The following is an 18,974-nucleotide window of genomic DNA, read 5'->3' on the forward strand; positions in this document are numbered from 1 at the left end:
GACCTATAAGAGGTAATGCCAATTTTATGCATTGGAGGATAGACAAAGAATGTATATATTTCCTATTTATTTTCTTGTGAATTACCTTGTTCTTTGTATTAATTAAGTATCTTACTATCAGATTTGTGGTTTCTTATAAAGTTTTTGAATAAAGAATGCCCTGCATAGGGATTTGAATCATTATGTGCACAAATTATTATCCAAAATACCCTACACTGAATCTGAAAGCAGTTGAGGCCTTTAGTTACATTTGGGGGTTCGTGCAGAATGTTAAAGAAGATTTACTTGCAGAAAGTAGGCTTTATATTTTATTATGAAAATCTTCCTAACAATTTGAGCTATATAAAAATAGGACTGCTACCATAAACAGCAGTGCTGTACACCACACTGGAGATCTTCAGAATAGGTGATTGCTTCTTGTGGATTTGGTAAAGGGGGTCTCTATGGACAGATATATTGTACTAGATATATTGGACTGAGATCTCTGCTAACTTGAAGGTAGTGTAGCAATATGGAAATACACAAATGAAGAAGACAACCACCTAAAAAGTGGAAATAAAATCAGAATGCTTGTCTTACTTCAAAATATAATTTCATCAATCACAGCACTTTTTCCATCAATACAGACCAAAGTTTTTCTATATTCTAGTAGACAGTTTTCCTAAGTAACTCTGGCTTCAAAAAATCATCACCTGGTGATGAACCTTTCTAAACTTCAGAAGACAGCTAGGGAAACCTGGGAATACTTTTTTTTGAACAGATGAAGAATAAAGTGAGAAGGGCCAGGAGAACAATTTGTACAGTAACAACATCATAAATATAAACAATTTCAAAAAACTTAAGAACTGTGATCAATTCAATGACCAATTATGATAGAAGACTAAAAGGGAAGCTTGCTCCCTGTGTCCTAACAGGTGATGGACTCAGGTTGCAGAATGAGACATACATTTTTGCCTAGGACCAACATGGAAATTTGTTTTGCCTGACTGAATATTTATTTATTGCAAGAATTCTGTTTTTCTTTTTTCTTTTCAATGATCAAAGGATCAAAAAGAAATGCATGTTAATTTAAAAAAACAACTGAAGATGTTTACAATGCCCATCACTGGCTCTTCAAATGTGTTACCTTTGAAAGACTTTTCAGCTTCATAAGATCTGCAAGAGTTTCTGTTCAGGGTTCAGAGGGCCTTTGAGAATCTAGGGCCACCTACATACCACGATCGAGTATTTATGAAGGACTTCAGTGGAAGTAAAAAACACAACACATGTATTAAATCAAACAAAGTTTTACCTTTTAGAATTTTCTTTGAATACTGTGAGCAAAAATGCGTTAGTTGTTCTAATACCTTATCGCTCTCGTTAAGTTTTAATGTTCTTTTCTATTCTTCCTGAAGACAGAGTGAAAAAAAAGAGTTTGAATTAGCATATGAAGGATGCAAGAAAGCTGTTGGAGAAAGCTTTTTGGAGAGGCAAAATCAAGAAGGTAGAGCAGCAGGAAGAAATCCTCCTACTCCCCAACTCCTCCAAACGAATCTAGAAAAGACACCCGAACGTATCCTGATCAGGAATTCAGGAAAAAATCACAAGTCATTTGTCCAGCTCAGATCATCATAAGGAAACAGACAGAGAGGTCTACGAACCCTGGGATAATTTCTAGCCACGAACAGCACCATGGGGGCATTCCCCTTAATACAGATCAAAGTCCCTGTCCCAGAGGGACAGGCTGTGCACCCAGGCAAGAGGACATCCCAGATCCAGGATGGAAGGTCCTAAAATCTCCATTGTTCATTGCCCAGTTTCAGGTCACAGATTCAGGATGCTTTAAAGAAGGGACCTACACCTAGCGTAGTGTTCAGAGTGAAACATGGTTGTGGGCTATGGGTACCTCGCATGGAACCTATCAAGGAAAAAATTCAGAAGCAAGCATTGCTGTGTGACTTGAACCTCAGGACTGGAGCAGGGTCTCAGTTCTAGCCTCTAGACTACTCTGTTGAGGAATAACCAGGTCAAGAATACCAGACCAAAGGGAAGCCTACAGTTTTGTCATTTTAAACAAGCAGAGCTTTCCAGTTGAGTCCAAAGTAGCTGAGTCCAAAAGCAATTTATTGTAACTCCAGATTGAGAAAGGCCACAGGTGTGCGCTCAGATCTAAACTCAGGGCAGGAACTTGCAGAGAGAGCTCACATCAGGACTGGATTAGACTTTGCCCTGGATCAGACCACTTTGGAAAAACTAAAAGCTTTCATATCTCCATTCTGAGCTGTTCCTGAGATCATAGAAAATACAACAGTCAATACCCCAAGAGAACACCAATAAGACTAGCCTAGACATTCTCTTCAAAAGTACAAAGAGCCTAGCCCTAACAGAAAGTCTGAGGTCAAGAAGAAGTCTGGAAGAAAGAGCAAATAAAAAAAGAATCCCACCACATTAAAAAAAAAACAAAACATTGTGACAGGAACGCTCAAGACAAAAATCCAGAAGAGAATTATTCCAAAACAGCTAAAAGCAAAGCCTCAAAGGAAAACACACCTTAGGTACAAGTTCACCTAGAATTTCCAAAAGAGATGAAGCAAAAGTTTAGAAAAAAAAGTAATGTTTTTTCTAGATGAAATCCTAAGGGAAAAAATGGAAAAGAAATGAGAGCTATGGAAGAAAGAATTGGAAATGGAATTAACACAATAGGTATGGTAACTTGCCCAAGTAACAAACTTTCTCAAAATTAGAATGGATCAAATTGTCTCCATGAGACAACAAGAGATACTAAAATGTCAAAAAAGTGGAAAAAATAGAAGAAAATGTGAAGCATCTCAAAGCAAAAACAACTGACCTGGAGAAGAGATTAAGGAGAGACAATTTAAAAGGCATTGGATGATGTAAAACAAGTTAGCAAAAAAAGAAAAAAAAGAGCCTAGACATCATATTTCAAGAAATCATAAGTAAAAATAGAAAGAATTCAGAAGTTTCCTTCTGGAAAAACTCTGAAATGAAAGCTCCCAACAACATTATAGCAAAAATCCAAAGTTTCCAGGTCAAAGAAAAAAAATGCTACAAAGGAACAAAGGAGATGAGGGAATTAGAGGGTAAATTGAAGGAGAGCTTAGTTATAAACAAGCAAACTCTAAGGATGCACACAATATATTTATAGCAGCTTGTTTTGCAGTGGCAAAGACTTGTAAGAAGAAGAAGTGTCTGTCAATGAAGGAATGCCTGAATAAGATATAGTATATAAATGAGATAGAATACTATTATGTTGTAAGAAATGATGATGGCGACAGTTTCAGAGAAACCTGGGAAGCGGAGTATGAACTGATTCATAGTGGAGTGGGCAGAACCAGAAGAATAATTTTTACAGTTACAACAATATTGCAAAGGCAAACAGCTTTGAAAGACTTAAGAACTAAAATCAGTGTAGTGACCAACTGTGATTCCAGAGGACTAATGATTGAACATACTACCATCTTCTTCTTCTTGTTGTCTGTTCTTTGTTCTCTTGAAGAAGACCATGACAACTGGAAGATGACTTGCAAGTAAACCAGATTTAAGTGAGGGAGGGCTGTGCAAGGTCACCAGCCTCACTTTCTCCTCCAGAGTCATCTGAATCCAGTGGCCTGATATTTTCAGGATGACTGGAGATGACCCAGGATGCAATGGGAGACCTTGGCCCTTTTAGGCTACTTTAACCTTTTCAGGTACTCAACTTAGAGTGAGGTAACACCCATCCAGTGAATAGACCTAGCTCAGTGTTTGGGAGGCTCTGAAGGAAGATGTGGGAGAGAGGAGGTATTTGACTACCAAACTGAAGGTCTACAGAGCTGTTGTTCTGACTTCATTGTTGCATGCCTGTCTACCAGCCCTATGCCAGGAAACTAAATCGCTTTCATTTGAATTGTCTTAGCAAGATTCTAAAGATCACCCGGCTGGATAAGGTACCAAATTATGGTTCTTACTCGAACTAAGTTGCCCAGCATTCAAACTCTGCTTCAGAGAGCACAACTCTGACAAGTTGGCCATATTGTCCGAATGTAAAACGTAAGCTTGCCAAAAAGACTATCTTATGGAGAGCTCACGTAGGGCAAGTGTTCACATGGTGATCAGAAAAAGTGATATAAGTACACTCTCAAGGTCTCTCTCAAGAACTTTGGAATTGATTGTGTGACATGGGAGACTCTGGCACATCATTGCTCATCATGGCATGCCCACATCAGAGAAGGTTTTGTGCTCTATGAGCAAAGCAGAATTGAGACAGCTCAAAGGAAATGCAGAATGCGCAAATTTAGAGAATCCACCCCAATGTACTCACGGACCATTTATGCCCAACCTGTGGTAGAGCATTCCCAGTTCTATTCCTCTGATCAGCCACAGTCGGACACATTGTAACCTGACCGTAGCATAGGGATGTCATCTCGATCCTCTTTGAGCACGAAATACAACAACCAACCAACCAACCAATTAAAGGGGCCATCCCTTGATCCATCTTGTTATGGAGAAATGAAAGACTGAGAGTGCAAAATGAGACTGTTTTCCCCTTTGGACATGGCCAATGCAGGAATTTGTTTTTGCTGGTTGAAAAAGTAATTACAAAATAAACTTTTGTACCAATGAGAATTTCTACCAATTGATATTATTTAAATTCTCTGAGAAAAGAGATTATTTTGTTGTTGTCTTCAGGTCTAGCATCATGTTTAGTTTATGCACTTAATAAATATGCTTGCTGGTTGATTGATTAATTGAGGCTGATTTAAAGCAAAGTCAGTACTTCTCAGGGAGGCTGTACATGGGATCCTCTGGTTATCATCACCAGCAAACAATTCTTATCTAGAATGTTTTAAGTACGGGCCAGCCTGTAACCAGGAGGATTGACTAGGCTGGGGCTTTCCAGACACTGAGGAACACACCAGCAGATTTCACCATAAATTCCTCTTCATTGTGACAGAGCAAAATTGGTTTTCATCACTTGTAACTTCTGTTGCAGCTGTCCCCCAGTGCTATTAAATTAGAAAAAAAAAAACATTTGCTTTTGGGTTCAAGTCTGCCACTTTACTATCGTATGACCATGGGGAAGCCACTGAACTTTTTTGATCGGTTTCCTCATCTATAAAAAGATAATAGTTGCATACATCACAAAGTTCTTGTAATCAAAGTATGCTTAAAGTACACTAGCAATGTGGATTATTGTTATTATTTACTACTACTTTTATACCCTATTCTCCTCTCAGCTGCTCATACTCTGACTTCTAGAAATGGAGCAGGGTTTTCCTGTTTCTGGATTCTAATCTGGTTAAATTCTCTGTAAAAAAAAAAAAGAGAGAGAGAGAAAAAGGATATGGGGGTGGGTGGAGAGACACCCTTTAAACACCTAATGTTTCTAAGGACAATGCAAGCTACCCTTTCTCCAGGTGTTTTTGAATATGGTTAAATTGTTTGCATCTCCTATTTTTGCATCTGATGTTTGATTTACTCGTGCATGGGAAATTACTTTGAATTTGAAAGTGATGAATAAAGGTGAAAATGATTATTTTTTTTAATTCTTCCTAAAAAGGGAAAAGTCATTTTTTCTTCCTGTTCCCCTTTCTCCTTGCTCCCTTTTTCATCTCCTTAGAGAAGAGCATCCCCTTCAACACCATATACTTGTGCATTTTCATTCAGTGGCATTCAAGGTGCCTAGTTAGTATAAGCCTAGCACTGTAGGAGAGATGTAGAATGCTTGCAGTGCTGGAGCTTAATTAGAGAGGTTGTTCTCCTAGAAAAGTCAAAACAACCTAAGTTGAATCTGATTTATTCATGAAAATGATGTTTATTAAAGGGTGATATTCCTCGCCAAGGACCTAATGTCAACTTTTTCAAGAAATGACCACAAACATTTAAAAAAAGTCAACCTTAAATGAGGTAGTAGGGTTTCCTTTACTGCAGGTCTTCCAGCAGAAGTCGGAGGCTCACTTGTTTGGTCTGACATAGAGGGAATTCATGGCCTGGTATTGATGGGGTTCTTTCCTAACTCTGAGGGTCTGTGATTCTACTACATAATCTCTATACAAAGTTTTCTAAAATGTGTCTATGTACATGGACATATATACACATATATATTTGTTATATGTTGTTGTTCAATTGATTTTTCAGTTATGTCCCACTCTTTGTGACCCTTTTGGGTGTTTTCTTGGCAAAAATACTGGAGTGGTTCACCATTTCCTTCTCCAGGTCATTTTTCAGATGAGGGAACTGAGGCAAAGAGGGTTAAGTGACTTGCCCATGGTCATATAGCTAGTAAGTATCTGAGGCCAGATTTGAATTTAGTAAATCCTCCTGACTCCACTCTCCCCCCCTCCCCCCACACTATCCACTGCACCAGATACAGTTATAGCTATACAGTTGTGTAGTAAGTACTCAGGCTTTCTACTTCCAGAGTGTGACAAAGCACATTTTCCCCTCAGGGCATTAGGATAATCCTGAGGGGATTGGCTCAATCTCCCATTCCAGGGTTTACCCTCATTGCCAGCTGCAAGTGACTAGTATCGCAGTTCCACTTGACCAACTAACAACATTTAGTTTTTTACAAATGATATTTACTTTGAAGATATTTCAAGAACAGAAGTACAAACATTTCCACCAACAATTCGAGGGAATGCTCTACCCTGTATCACCTTGGGCCCTGGGGAAAGTGGCCTCGACCACACAGCTTCTACATGGCCAAGTTCACTTTCTAATGATTCATCGTCACTGGATGGGCCTTGTCTCAGTGCCACTTGGCTGGGTGCCAATGGTCATTCCTCATTCCTTGGGGCCTCAATGTTGAACCAGCAGGCATAGAATCCACCCCTGGGCCTCTTGCTGGTTTATTCTTCTGACCTTTGAAAACTCATAAAGTTTTAGTCTCCAATCTCCTTCACCTAAAACAAAAGAACAAATGCTGAGCAAAGAACCATGACCTGTATTTTCAGGTCTCACATCAGCCTCAGATGGGAAATTCTCAGGGTTTTCCCTCTTACAATATTGTCTCTCTTCTCTTTCCCAAATAAAATCAGACAGGAAGAAATCAGCCACAGAGAAGGATGAGGTTCTGACCTACTGAATGCCAGCCCCTTCTGGCTATGCAGCCCATCAGCCAGGCCCTCTTTAATACAGACAGCAGATCAGAATTAGCTAGAGAATGCCTAATTCCAATGTCCAAAGTCTATGTGGGATTCTATCAGCAGACTACTCTGCGCAATCACCTAAGGACTGGGTTTATTGCTCAGTGCCCCATTACTTATATGTTGTGTCTATTTGCATATATATCAATATATGCACCTACAACAGCATAGAATGGAAGCAAACCAATTAAGGCTTATTTCTTTAAAAAATTTTAAAAATAAAATTAGAGTACTGTCCTCATCCAAAGTCCATAGACCCACTTGAATGAAGAAAAAAATGTCTTATGCTGAAATCTTTTTGCTTCATTCTTGTCAAAGGCCTAACCAGTTTCTACAGGCAGAAGCCTGATCAGTTTAAGGAGAAACCCAGATTTTCTTAAATTGATTAGGGCAGTGATCAAGCATGCCTTTCACTAGTCATTACCAGATTGAATATTTGTAGGAAGACATTATCTCCCTGGTACACTTTCCAACATTAACATTTCTATAGTTCTCTTTGGCAAATCAAACCCTAATAAGGAACTTTGGGTCCTTGGGTTTGGGTCAGAGAGAATTTATAGCTTCATAGTGTCATAGACCTAGAACTGGAAGGCTCTATTCTGTTGGTGTTTCTCTCTCTCTCTCTCTCTCTCTCTCTCTCTCTCTCTCTCTCTCTCTCTCTCTCTCTCTCTCTCTCTCTCTCTCCCTCCTTCCCTCCCTCCCTCCCTCCCTCCTCCCTCCCTCCCCTCTATCTCTTTCTCCTCTATCTCTCTGGTGGTCTGTCTCTGTCTCATCATGATTAGATAATAAATTGTCTTTGACAAGCTTGTGAAAAAACCTAGCACTGAGTTTTTCTTTTGTAATAGTAATCTCAAACATCTTTGTGTCTTTCATTAGTTTCAATCATGTCCAACTCTTCATGACCCTATTTGGGGTTTTCTTGGCAAAGATACTGGAGTGGTTTGCCATTTCCTTCTCCAGCTCATGGTACAGATGAAGAAACTGAGGCAAACAGGGTTAAGTGGATTGTCCAAGATCACACAGCTAATAAATGTCTGAAGCCAGATTTGGACTCAGGAAGAAGAGTCTTCCTGACTTCAGGCACAAATATTTACTTTTATTTCCTTTAGAAATCCCCAGGAGAAGGGCTACTCAAGGCATGGAAAAGAGAGACACTAAGGAAAGTATTTCATAAATGGTAAAGCGGTATATACCTGTGAACTGTTTTAATAATTATTATAGAAAGGAATGGTGACAGAAGTCTTCCTGGAAAAAGCAAGAAGAGATCCCCATTGAATGATAAGTAGGATTTTGATAAGGAAAAAGAGATGCATTCTAAATAAGGGAAATATTGGGAATAGGAATGAATATAGTGTGTATCTCTAGCTAGGTGCTGGGAATACACATAGACAAATAAGAAAGCCCCTGCTCCCAAGAAGCTCTTTCTAATTAGGGGTACACCATATACAGGAAGGTTCAGGTTCAAGACAACTGGCAAGGTCCAGGAGTCCTTAGAGTACAGTAGAGGGAGGGTTCACTTAAAAGAAAGGAAATAAGATTGAAAAGGTAGGTTGGGGCCAAATAGTAGAATACTTTTAATATCAAAGATGAACAAATATATTCCTTTCAAAGTCCCTACCTTCTCCATCAGCACAGTCCTTGCCTTTCTTTTCTCCTGGCTTTTCAGATTTTCATTAGCAGCCTCAGCATTTCTGTATGTGCTACAACAGATATTAAAATATACTCAGGATTTTAAAAGGTGGGGAGTCACTGGACTGGATGCTTCTTTTAGCCTTGTGAAGTCATCATTGTTGTCAATTATTAGCCCATTTAAAATCAAACCCTCTGTACTCCTTCAGTCTTGTTTTCAGTCAACACCAATACCAATTAGCAACCTTCAAGGGTTTTCCTTAATAAGAGAAGATGCTTGATTAAATGCCCCCAATCATTATGTTCTTGGTAATAAATGCTACTGATTTTGCTGACCTTGAATGCTTTGTAGTCTAATTTGAGAGCCATTTCTCAATAGGATGACTGGGAGCTGGCCAGAGGCTTTTTAAAACCTCTAAGAAGTCTCTCAGTATCTTCGCGGACCTTTTCTTTGCTTCTATAAGAAGGAATTACCCAGCTGTAAGCTGACAGGTCTTGTACTGGTGGGGAGGGAATCCAATGGGTTCTGAAGGCACTGTATACCTAAGGCAAACTAATGTCTTTTAAGGTCAACACTTTGGTTCCCTGGAAGCTACCAAAAGCTAAATAGCAGGCCAGAGAGCAGGTTACATTTTCTTCCTTTCACATTCTCCAGGCACAAACTTTCATCCTTTTCAGCCAGTCACTTTAAAGGTATAGTCAACAGGCCGCATCATCTTTAGACCCTCGTGGATTCAGGTTCAAATCACAAAGACTTTTAATGGTAAATCACCTATTTTGGCTCATTTGTTCCCACCCAATTTGAATACTGGAAATTTTAGAAGTTAATTCAGTTCCAGGTATGCAGTTCCTCACCATACTAACAAACCCAGGCAAGGAATAGCATTGGAAAAGTTTTTTAAAATCTATCTATCAATCAATCAATCAATCAATCAATCTATCTATCTATCTATCTATCTATCTGTCTACATGTATATCTATGTCTATATATCTACATGTATATCTAATGTATTTCTACATTTATCTATCTGAATGTATATCTAATATATATCTGTCTGTCTATCTATATGTCTAATGTATTTCTATGTCTATTTATCTATCTGTCTATCTATCTACATGTATATCTAATGTATTTCTATGTCTGTCTATCTATCTATCTGTCTATCTAGGCAGAAATGAGGAAATAATACTGGCACATTTCTGGATGAATCCAGTGTTCTCTAGTAAAGTTGCTTGGGAAATGAGGGACTACTCCCACAGGACTCACACTCACACAAGGTAAGATATAGAGAAGGTTTGTTCGTAGTAGCTCTTTCCAGTGTAGAGGGTCTTGTTAGAGATGTTGAGAGTTCCTCTTGTTTTTCTCAGTTGTCTGTGTCTTCAGTCCTGGTGTCAGCTCTTAACTTCCATCTGCCTCTGGCATTACTCATTGCTTCCAATTACTGTCTCCTCCATGGTGCCAGCCTGGCTTATCTGTCTCTCTTCATGGTTACAAATTTCAGCAGAAATCTCTATCAGACTGCCATTTTATTGGTAAGCAAAAACCTCTTCCCCTAATTGTTTTGTTGAGGGGCCTTCATCAGTCTTGGCAGGAAATCCCCTTGACTGCCTTTCTCCCTGCCACATTACACAAACATACACCCCACCACACAAATACACATGTTTAGTGAGACTCCCTAGTTCCTAAGCAAAAAAGGAGGAAGTGAGGGCTGCACATAGACCAATGCTGTACTCCTGCTACAAAAGCATATTAATATGAAAGTTGGGAGAGGAGGGGAAGGGAAAGGAGAGACATCATTTTAAAGTCCAGAAGCCAAGAACAAGGCCCTTAGAAGAATGGAGGCCCGCCTAAACCTCTCCACAAAATAGGAGCTCTAGGAGAAAGTTACCGATGTGAGAAGGGGGTGGGCCTTACCAAGAGACGTTCCATGTTGACAATGCTGCAGATGGCTGGATATTCAACAGCAAGGAGATAATATTCATGAAGCACTTTGCAAACCTAAAAGTGCTATCCAAATGCTATTGTTATTATTAGTTATCATTACTATCTGACTCATTACCACTAAGGACATTGAGGCACAAGAGGTGAGTATTTTACAATTGACTTTTTATTCGTCATTTGGTGGTAGTTGGCACAGATTGTGATCTAAAAGCATAACCTCTGAGACCCCAGCATCTCCAGCTCCTCTACAAGCATTCAAGGTAATAAATACAAATCAAATATGGGATAGCCTTAATTTTATTCCAGAAAGCAATGTGCAAAGGTTAAGTCCATGAAAAGATATGAAAACCACATAAACTCTCCCTTGAATAGGACTGAACTTTGGTCTGCTCTTGGGGGCAAGCTTTTGAAATCTTATTGAGTCCTTCTTTCCCAAAGAACCTCCCTGAAACTCAAAGTGCCACCCTCTGATTTAGGCTCCCCCTGGAAGGTAAACATAACCCTGAGCGCTGCTGAAAAAAGAAACCTCTTTCACATCAGATATATATTATCTGAGTAATTCACAGCAATAGCAGGGATAGCATGTCCCTATCTCTTCCTTCATTCCCCTATTCCCCCCATGATGTAGCTTCATTTCCTTTATCTTCATGGGCTACTTTGATGATTCTCTACTTCTACCAGGAGTCTAGGATTCAAAAACATTATCCATGACTCTGGGCCAAATAAACACACACATGTCTGTGCCTGCTATTCGCTTCATTAGGAAATCTAACAGTGCCCAGCTGCTTCCATCACTGTAGTGGGAAAGTCCACTCTCAGGATTCCATTTCTGATCTGTGCCCAGAAAAACAAACCAAACAGCAGAAGGAAGATGCTCGGCTATTTGGTAACAAGGAATATTCCTTTTGGGACACCTGGTAAGAATATAATGTACAAATCATCATTAACTGCACCTGGAGAAAGGGGGTAGGAGTGGGAAAAAATTCCTCCTCCACCCTTGCTGTACCTCTGGAAGAAGGCACAAGGGAAAAGGCAAAAAGAGAGTCTGAGAGAGAGTTTCAGGGTGAGCAAATGAGCCTGTCTGTCAGCTTGTTTTTATAGACCATGGAAAGCAGGTAACTCCTTTGACAAGAGTCCAGACTCTTAAGCCTCAGTCAGACAAGCATAGGGAGTTCCCAGGCTGGCAGGGCAGGGGCAGGTGTCCTCTAGCCAAGCAGGAAAGGTCACCTTCTATGGGGAGGTGTCCCTCAGAGGCCTTCAGACAAAGGCCCACACCCTGTAATTTCATCAAGTTGATTAGGGAATTCATCCAATTAGTTAGGGCCTCCCCAAACCAAACTTCCCCTCCTCCCTCACCAGTGAAAAACCACATAACTTAACTCACTCACTTCTTGTGTCTCAATGTCTGTAGTGGTAATGTCAGTTAGTAATGATAACTAATAATAACAATAGCATTTGGATAGCATTTTTAGGTTTGCAAAGTGCTTCACAAATATTATTTCCTTGCCCTTGAATATCCAGTCATCTGCAGCATTATCAACATGGAACAACTCTTGGTAAGGCCTGCCCTCTTCTCACATCGGTAACTTTCTCCTAGAGCCCCCATTTGGTGGAGAGGTTTAGTTTGGCCTCCACTCTTTTAAGGCCCTTTCCAATATCTTATATTGGAAAATATATATCTTATATATATATACATAATATATAAGATATATATCTTATATAAGATTATATAATATAATAATATATTATATATAATATATAAGATAAATATATCTTATATATCCAATATTTTAAGATCTTTCCAATATCTCTGGGATATAGCAGTTAAGTAACTTGCTACCAAGTGCCTGAAGCTGGATCTGAAATCAGACTATTCATATTCTAAGTCTAGCACCATCCACTGAGACACCTAACTGCCCTAATGATTGATACCTATCAATAACTCTCCCTGTCTTTGAGGGTTAAACTTCCCCGTAGTCTCACTCTCCATCCCACTCTTTAGGGTCAAGGCTAGGCAAGGGTTAAAGTTTTGGATTTTAGCAGTAATTCTGATGACTGGTGATTTAAAGGGGGTAGGGATTGTTGCGAAGAGGAAAAAGAGGAATTGGAGTTAGAAGCTTCAGAGCTAGTGACTAGGAAACCACATCACCTCATATCCAGTATCATTCCCACACTGCTCAGTCTGTCTGAGCTGTGTGACTTCAAAGCTAAGGTCATTTTCTGAATATAATTGCTTGGGAGCAGATTCTACAGACTGGGGAGCTGGAGGGGAAGGTTTGAAAAGATGTCTCCAACAGACAAGAGTGACATGCAGCCCATGACAGCACAACCCATACATACCTAGTGCAAATGAGAAATATCTTCTGTGATCTACTTTATTCCCATAGAAATATATGGTCTCCCCTCCCTGAAATTCTTACTCTTCATTTTCCAGCACCTTTGCAAGAAAAGAAAAACACCCACGCGGATGCAAGCGCACACAGAGGTCATCGATTTTAGCAGGGGACTGACCGATGGGGGCTCTGTTCTGGCAGCCTGTGGATCTGCTGAGCCTACATGTACAAGGGCCCAATGAAGTGGAATAAGTAGGTTTGACTCTCTGTGAAGAGCATGTGGACACATTCTGCCACTGTTTTCCTGTCTACTTACCAAGAGGGAAAGAAAGGCTTTTCCTGTGGACCCTGAGTCAGAGCTGAGCCTGCCTACATACAAAAGGCCCAGATGACTTGACCTCATTCTCTTTGCTGCCCCTCTGCATAAATACTGTAAGTCTCCAGGTGAGGACTGTGCCAAGGGCCTTCTCTCCCCAGCGGGCTGAAATGAAGCCATGAGCTCATGCCCCTGCTGTTGCTTTTGTCCCTCTTATGTCTATTATTTCCTTCCTTTTGTGAAGGAATATTAGAAACGGAACAGACCAGGCTGTGACCTTGTGAGCTTCCAAAAGCCTGAGAGCCCCCGGGGTCCAGGAACTTGGCCAGGAAGCCAAGCATGAGGAGGAGCAAAAGCCTGAGTGACTTACTTGACCCAGCCTCACAATGGAGTTGCATAAAGATTTCTATAAGCCACATTTGGAAGTGAACTTGGTGGAGCAAATGTTTTGTGGAAACCCCTTCAAGTCTGAGCCTATGCTCCCCAGGGTTTCAGGAGTGATAGCGAAACATGTGCTTCCTCTGAACATGGTTTATATTTCTGTCCTTGCTATATCTCCCAGGAAATATCCATTTGCAAAATCAAGTTTTTGTTAATTAGTTAAATGATGTTGTTGCTGTTCTGACTCTTTGTGACCCCAAAGATACTGGAGTGGTTTGCCATTTCCTTCTCTGGCTCATTTTAGAGATGAGGAAACTGAAGCAAACAGGGTTAAGTGACTTGTCCACAGTCACACAGCGAGTAAGTGTCTGAGGCTGGATTTGAACTCGTCTTCCTGACTCCAGGACCAGCACTTTGTCCCCTTTGCCACTTAGCTGCTCCCTGGTTAAATGAGACTGCAGCTGTAATCACTAGCAATTGATATTAGGGAAAACACCAGAATCAGGGCTGAAGCCAAAGGTATAAAAGACATGCCCTAAAACTAAGCTATAGCAGCAAGCACCCTAGCATACCCAGGATGGCTGCTAGCACAGGTTCTTTGATCTGCTTTTCTAAAGGAAAGAAACTCAAAAGGGGTTAACAATCTTACTTTAATCAATCAAACATATATCATTTACCTAGTTCAGGGGAAAAGTCAGCACTTTGAACTTCAGAGAATACAAACAGAAGTTACAAGCAGACAAAAATACAGACAGAGAAAATAACACATTTTAACAGACAGGGCTTCTAGCTGTCTGACCATTACATCCATACCTAGTTAGTCACCAGAGAGAGAAGCACCAAGATCTGGGTTTTCAAAGCCATGGGGCTCCCCAGCTGCCCAGGGTCTCATCTGCTCAAATCACACAACTCTTCCAAAGTGAGCCCCAAAGCAAAACCTCGCCTCAGAGGTATGTATAGCCTTCTCCAGGGTCGGAGAATGCCACAGCCCTCATGATCCACTTGACTACAAAGTAGCAGAAGTTGTACCTTTCTTAAAAACAAGCCTCCCTCAAAGCCAGCTTCTCCTGTGGGCTCTGCTCCACCCTTCAGCAAATTCTTCCCACCACAGGCTCCAGGTGAGAACATGTAGCCTATTAGGGGACAGAGTTTATTTTCAAATCAGAAAAGGTCCTCAAGTTCAATTTAGGCTTATTAAGGGGCAGGGAAGATCTTCAAATTCCCATTACCATTACACAAACCCTCATAGGTACCTTAGGGGTGAAATACAGCTTATTTCTCACTGGACTAAAGTTTAGTATTGAACATCTTCATTCTCATGTTGAGCAAAAGAGTCCTTGGGGGATTATCATAGAAAAGAGCTGCTCTGTAGGATTGGACAGAAATAGAAAAGCATTACCTTTCTGAAAGGAGCTAAATGCATTTTGCAGGAGAGGACACTGAAGGTCAGAGAAGGTAACTGACTTGAACATGGTCACACATCTAGCATTAGGGGCAGGATTTGAATCCTAGTTTTACTAACTTCAGGGGCAGCTAGGAGGTGCTATGGACAGAGCACGAGGCCTGGAGTCAGGAAAATGAGTTCAAATCTGGCAGCAGACTCTTACTAGCTAGCTGTGTGACCCTGGGCAAGTCACTTAACCCTATTTGCTTCAGTCTCCTCATCTGTAAAATGATCTGGAGAAGGAAATGGCAAATCACTCCAGTATCTTTGCCAAGAAAACCCCAAACAAGTTCACAAAGAGTCAGAAATGACTCAGCAACAACAACTGACCTATTCCAAGTTCAGCATGTTATACCCTAACTCTACTATGTCATGCTACGTCTCCATATTACATGAATACCCATGGAGGGACTTGGAAAGAGTACCCTACCCCTTCCTCTGGTTTGGACTTAATCTTCTTTGGCATATATCAGGACAGTCAGAGCCCCATTTCCCCAACCTGTTTATGTTCTTTCTCATCCTAAAGTGATCCCTTTTGTAAAAGATGGCTCAGGCTTCCCTCTCAGCTACCAATTGGATGGGGCTCTGGGGATGGGTAGGAAAGAAGGCGGACAGTCTCCTTCGAGCTGTCTTTATGATGTGAATCCTAAACAGGACAATTTATCTTTTAAGACAAGAAGATTCCTTGAGAGTGAGGAGGCAGGGTGTTTGTGTGTATGGGTGTGTGTGTGTGTATGGGTGTGTGTGTGTGTGTGTGTGTGTGTGTGTGTGTGTGGGCAGGTGAGCACACCCACCTCGTCATTTTCCAGAACTGTGTTAAAATCTTGAGAATGACTGATTTAATAGGATAGCTATTCATGTTCAGTTGCTTCCTGTCCTTCCAAATGTGGAAAACTCAAAAAGAAGCAGAACATACAATTGTACTTTCTTATTAGATCTGACTTGAAATGACATTCTTTATTCCTCCTAGGAAACTATCTCAATATTACTTTCCTAGAAGTTCTAGAAAATAGCACCATTCCCCCATAAGCTCACTATCCAAAAGCCTTTAAGATATCTCTCTCTTTCTCTTTATTAATTAGCATCAGAAATGGTAGTCAACTCCCTTTGTGTTTCTAGAGCCTGGGGATTTTTATTTGTTCTCTTTTAGTTTCTGTTCTCTCCTTAGTCTCCCTCAAAAAAAATTACGTTTTTAATTTGACCCAATTTTCTCTGAGTTGTTTCAAACAAAGCCATCATCCGTTAAATCCAACAATGCCAGCTGCCATATTGCTTTTGCCTGGTGTATGAGGAGGGGGCTTGCCTGCTTCAGCTCTGACGCATTCCTCCAATGCAACAAAAGGAGCTACAGAAGAAGGCCAAGTTTCCCACCAGCTGCTGGGCTACTCGGATACATAATGGTGGGGGCCATTCAGGGAGAATGGCTTGGGCTCCTGAGAAGGGAAGTGGAGGGAAAGGGAGTAGCAGGGACAGTCACTATCACCTTGTATTGGAGTGGGCTTCTTCCGTGCCCAAGACAGAGGTTGGGATAGGACCAGATTGTGAGTTCATTAAGAAAACACCCTCTGTTAACGCTGATGGCCCTTCTCTACAACTTCTTGTCATTTCTTATGTCACAGTAGTATTCCATCACAATCATTTACCACAACTAGTTCAGCCGTTCCTCAAGTGTCCGGTTCTTTGCCACCACAGGAAGAGCTGCTATCACTATTTTAGGATATATAGGTCCTTTTCCTTTTCCCCAATCACCTTGGGAAACAGACCTAATAGTGGTATTGTTCAGTCAAAGGAGAAGATGGGGTCTCTGCCCTCATGAGGTTTACAACATCAGACACACTGATTTTTCCCTTTCTCATCACTCCATGTGCATTTATTATCTTGTTATGCAATATGGCACCTATCACATGCCATATCTTTGTCTAACTTATGTTTTCAAGTCTTGTTTCTCCAAAACTAGAGGACAAGAAATGTAGCCAGAAGTGACCATAGGACTTTTTTTTATGGTGTTTTTTGGAGGGGGGGAAGGCAGGGCAATTGGGGTTAAATGACTTGCCCAAGGTCACAAGGCTAGTAAGTGTTAAGTATCTGAGGTTGGATTTGAACTCAGGTCCTCCTGACTCCAGGACTGGTCCTCTATTCACTGTGCCACCTATCCACCCTGACCATAGGACTTTTGAGAAAGGACTATGTTTTATTTATTATCATATATACTTTGGTGCCAGCACTTTATAGGTACTTAAATGAATGAGTGTCAGGTTCTTTTGTATACCTTGTACTACCTAGTACAGTGCTAGGCATATGTTTTTGTTGTTGTTTAGTCGTTTTTCAATTGTGTCCTACTCTTTATGACTCCATCTTGGATTTTCTTGGCAATGATACTGGAGTGGTTTGCCATTTCCTTCTCCAGTTCATTGTATAGATGAGGAAACTGAGGCAAACAAGGTTAAGTGACTTGCCCAGGGTCACCCAGCTAGTGACTGTATGAAGTCTGATTTGAACTCAGGAAGATTAGTCTTCCTGACTCTGGGCCCCACCCTCTGTCCACTGCACCACTCTTTGTCCAATAGTTGATGTGAAATAGATAGGTGCCCTTACTTGACTTTCCTGGCACTGAAAACACCACCCGGCAAAATATGTCTCTTCTTATTGAATGAATGAAAAGGCATTTTTTAAATGCCTACTATGTGCAAAGCTTTGTGCTAGGTACTGGGGATACAAATAAAAATGGGAGATGGTCCTTTTCCTCAAGGAGCGGACATGCTAGGAGAGATCATGGTGTGATGGTCATGGGGAGGAGTTTTGGTCTAGAGAGTCCCTGGAATGGGGAGATGGAGTCACAGGGAGGGTGATTACTCCCCCAGTAACAATGGAAGTATTGGTTTGATTGCTATTCCCACAGCAAGAGGTGAGAAGTCGTTCAGTTTGTCTTTGTTTTAATAATTCAGCAAATATTTATTAAATGCTCGCTAAGTCAGTCAGCTAACATTTATTAAGGGTCTGCTATTTACCAGGCATCGTGTTAACCACTGGGAATACAAAGACAAAAAAACAGTCCCTGCTCTCAAGGAGCTCACAGTCTAATGAGGGAGACAGCATGTAAATAGTTATGTACAGAGAAAAGGCACTAGAATTAAGGAAGACTGGGAAAGGTTTCTTGTAGAAGATGGGACTTGAGATGAGAATCCAAAGAAGAAGGAAAGACAAAAGGCAGAGGGAGGGAGGGCATTCCAGGGCTAGGGGACAGCCAGTGAAAAATGTGCCATGTGTGAGGAACAGCCAAGGGGCCAGCATCACTGGATCAAAGGGTACCTAGAGGAGAGTACCATGTGCAGGACACCGTGTCTTTACTCTGTGTGAAAACGAGACATTACAGAACCCTGTTACGACATGACTCACCATTACACGGATTCAGATATAATCCAGATCAAATGTAAAATGCAATAAAAGTCAGCTGGCTATATGATGACTAGTCCAGGCAGCTAGTGTTCCCACACTAGGGTCATGAAGCGATCCCCCTCTCCTAAGCCCTCCCACTTGGGGATTTTTTACAGCTTGACCAAAGGGTAGCTTCAATGGAACCTGAGCTCCTCAGTGAAAGGTGAGAAGCATCATTTCTTAATTACAGAAGAGGTTTCTTCAGCCCACATTCAGCTTAGTGTTGGTAGTATTTAAGTCTGTTGAGTCCTATATGTAATACTCCACTGAGTTCTCTCAGGGATCATAGGATGTCACTTGTCACAGACAGAATGAGACCATGTTGATTATTCCCCTCATCCACCCTGCATCTCACTGAAAACGACCT

The 18,974-nt window shown here is 40.9% G+C and overlaps 2 long non-coding RNA genes across 5 annotated transcripts in view; one reads left to right on the top strand and one right to left on the bottom strand.

The window, feature by feature from the left end:
• Window positions 1–5,515, top strand: part of LOC138175034 (uncharacterized) — a 19,827-nt gene extending 14,312 nt beyond the window's left edge. For all 4 annotated transcript variants that reach the window (XR_011171855.1, XR_011171856.1, XR_011171854.1 and 1 more), the window contains one exon: window positions 1,395–5,515. This is a non-coding gene — a long non-coding RNA (uncharacterized lncRNA). The remainder of the gene's footprint in view (window positions 1–1,394) is intronic.
• A 1,044-nt stretch (window positions 5,516–6,559) lies between these two features.
• On the bottom strand, window positions 6,560–10,227 carry LOC138174726 (uncharacterized). The gene is made up of 3 exons (XR_011171810.1): window positions 10,024–10,227; window positions 8,746–8,827; window positions 6,560–6,884 (listed from the first exon to the last, which is right to left on the bottom strand). It is a non-coding gene; the product is annotated as an uncharacterized lncRNA (long non-coding RNA).
• Window positions 10,228–18,974: the final 8,747 nt, after the last annotated feature.

The sequence above is a fragment of the Petaurus breviceps genome, unplaced genomic scaffold (genome assembly GCF_028583685.1).
Source record: "Petaurus breviceps papuanus isolate PSGF00001 unplaced genomic scaffold, PetGlider_PUasm1.0 76, whole genome shotgun sequence".
Taxonomy (NCBI): Eukaryota; Metazoa; Chordata; class Mammalia; order Diprotodontia; family Petauridae; genus Petaurus; species Petaurus breviceps.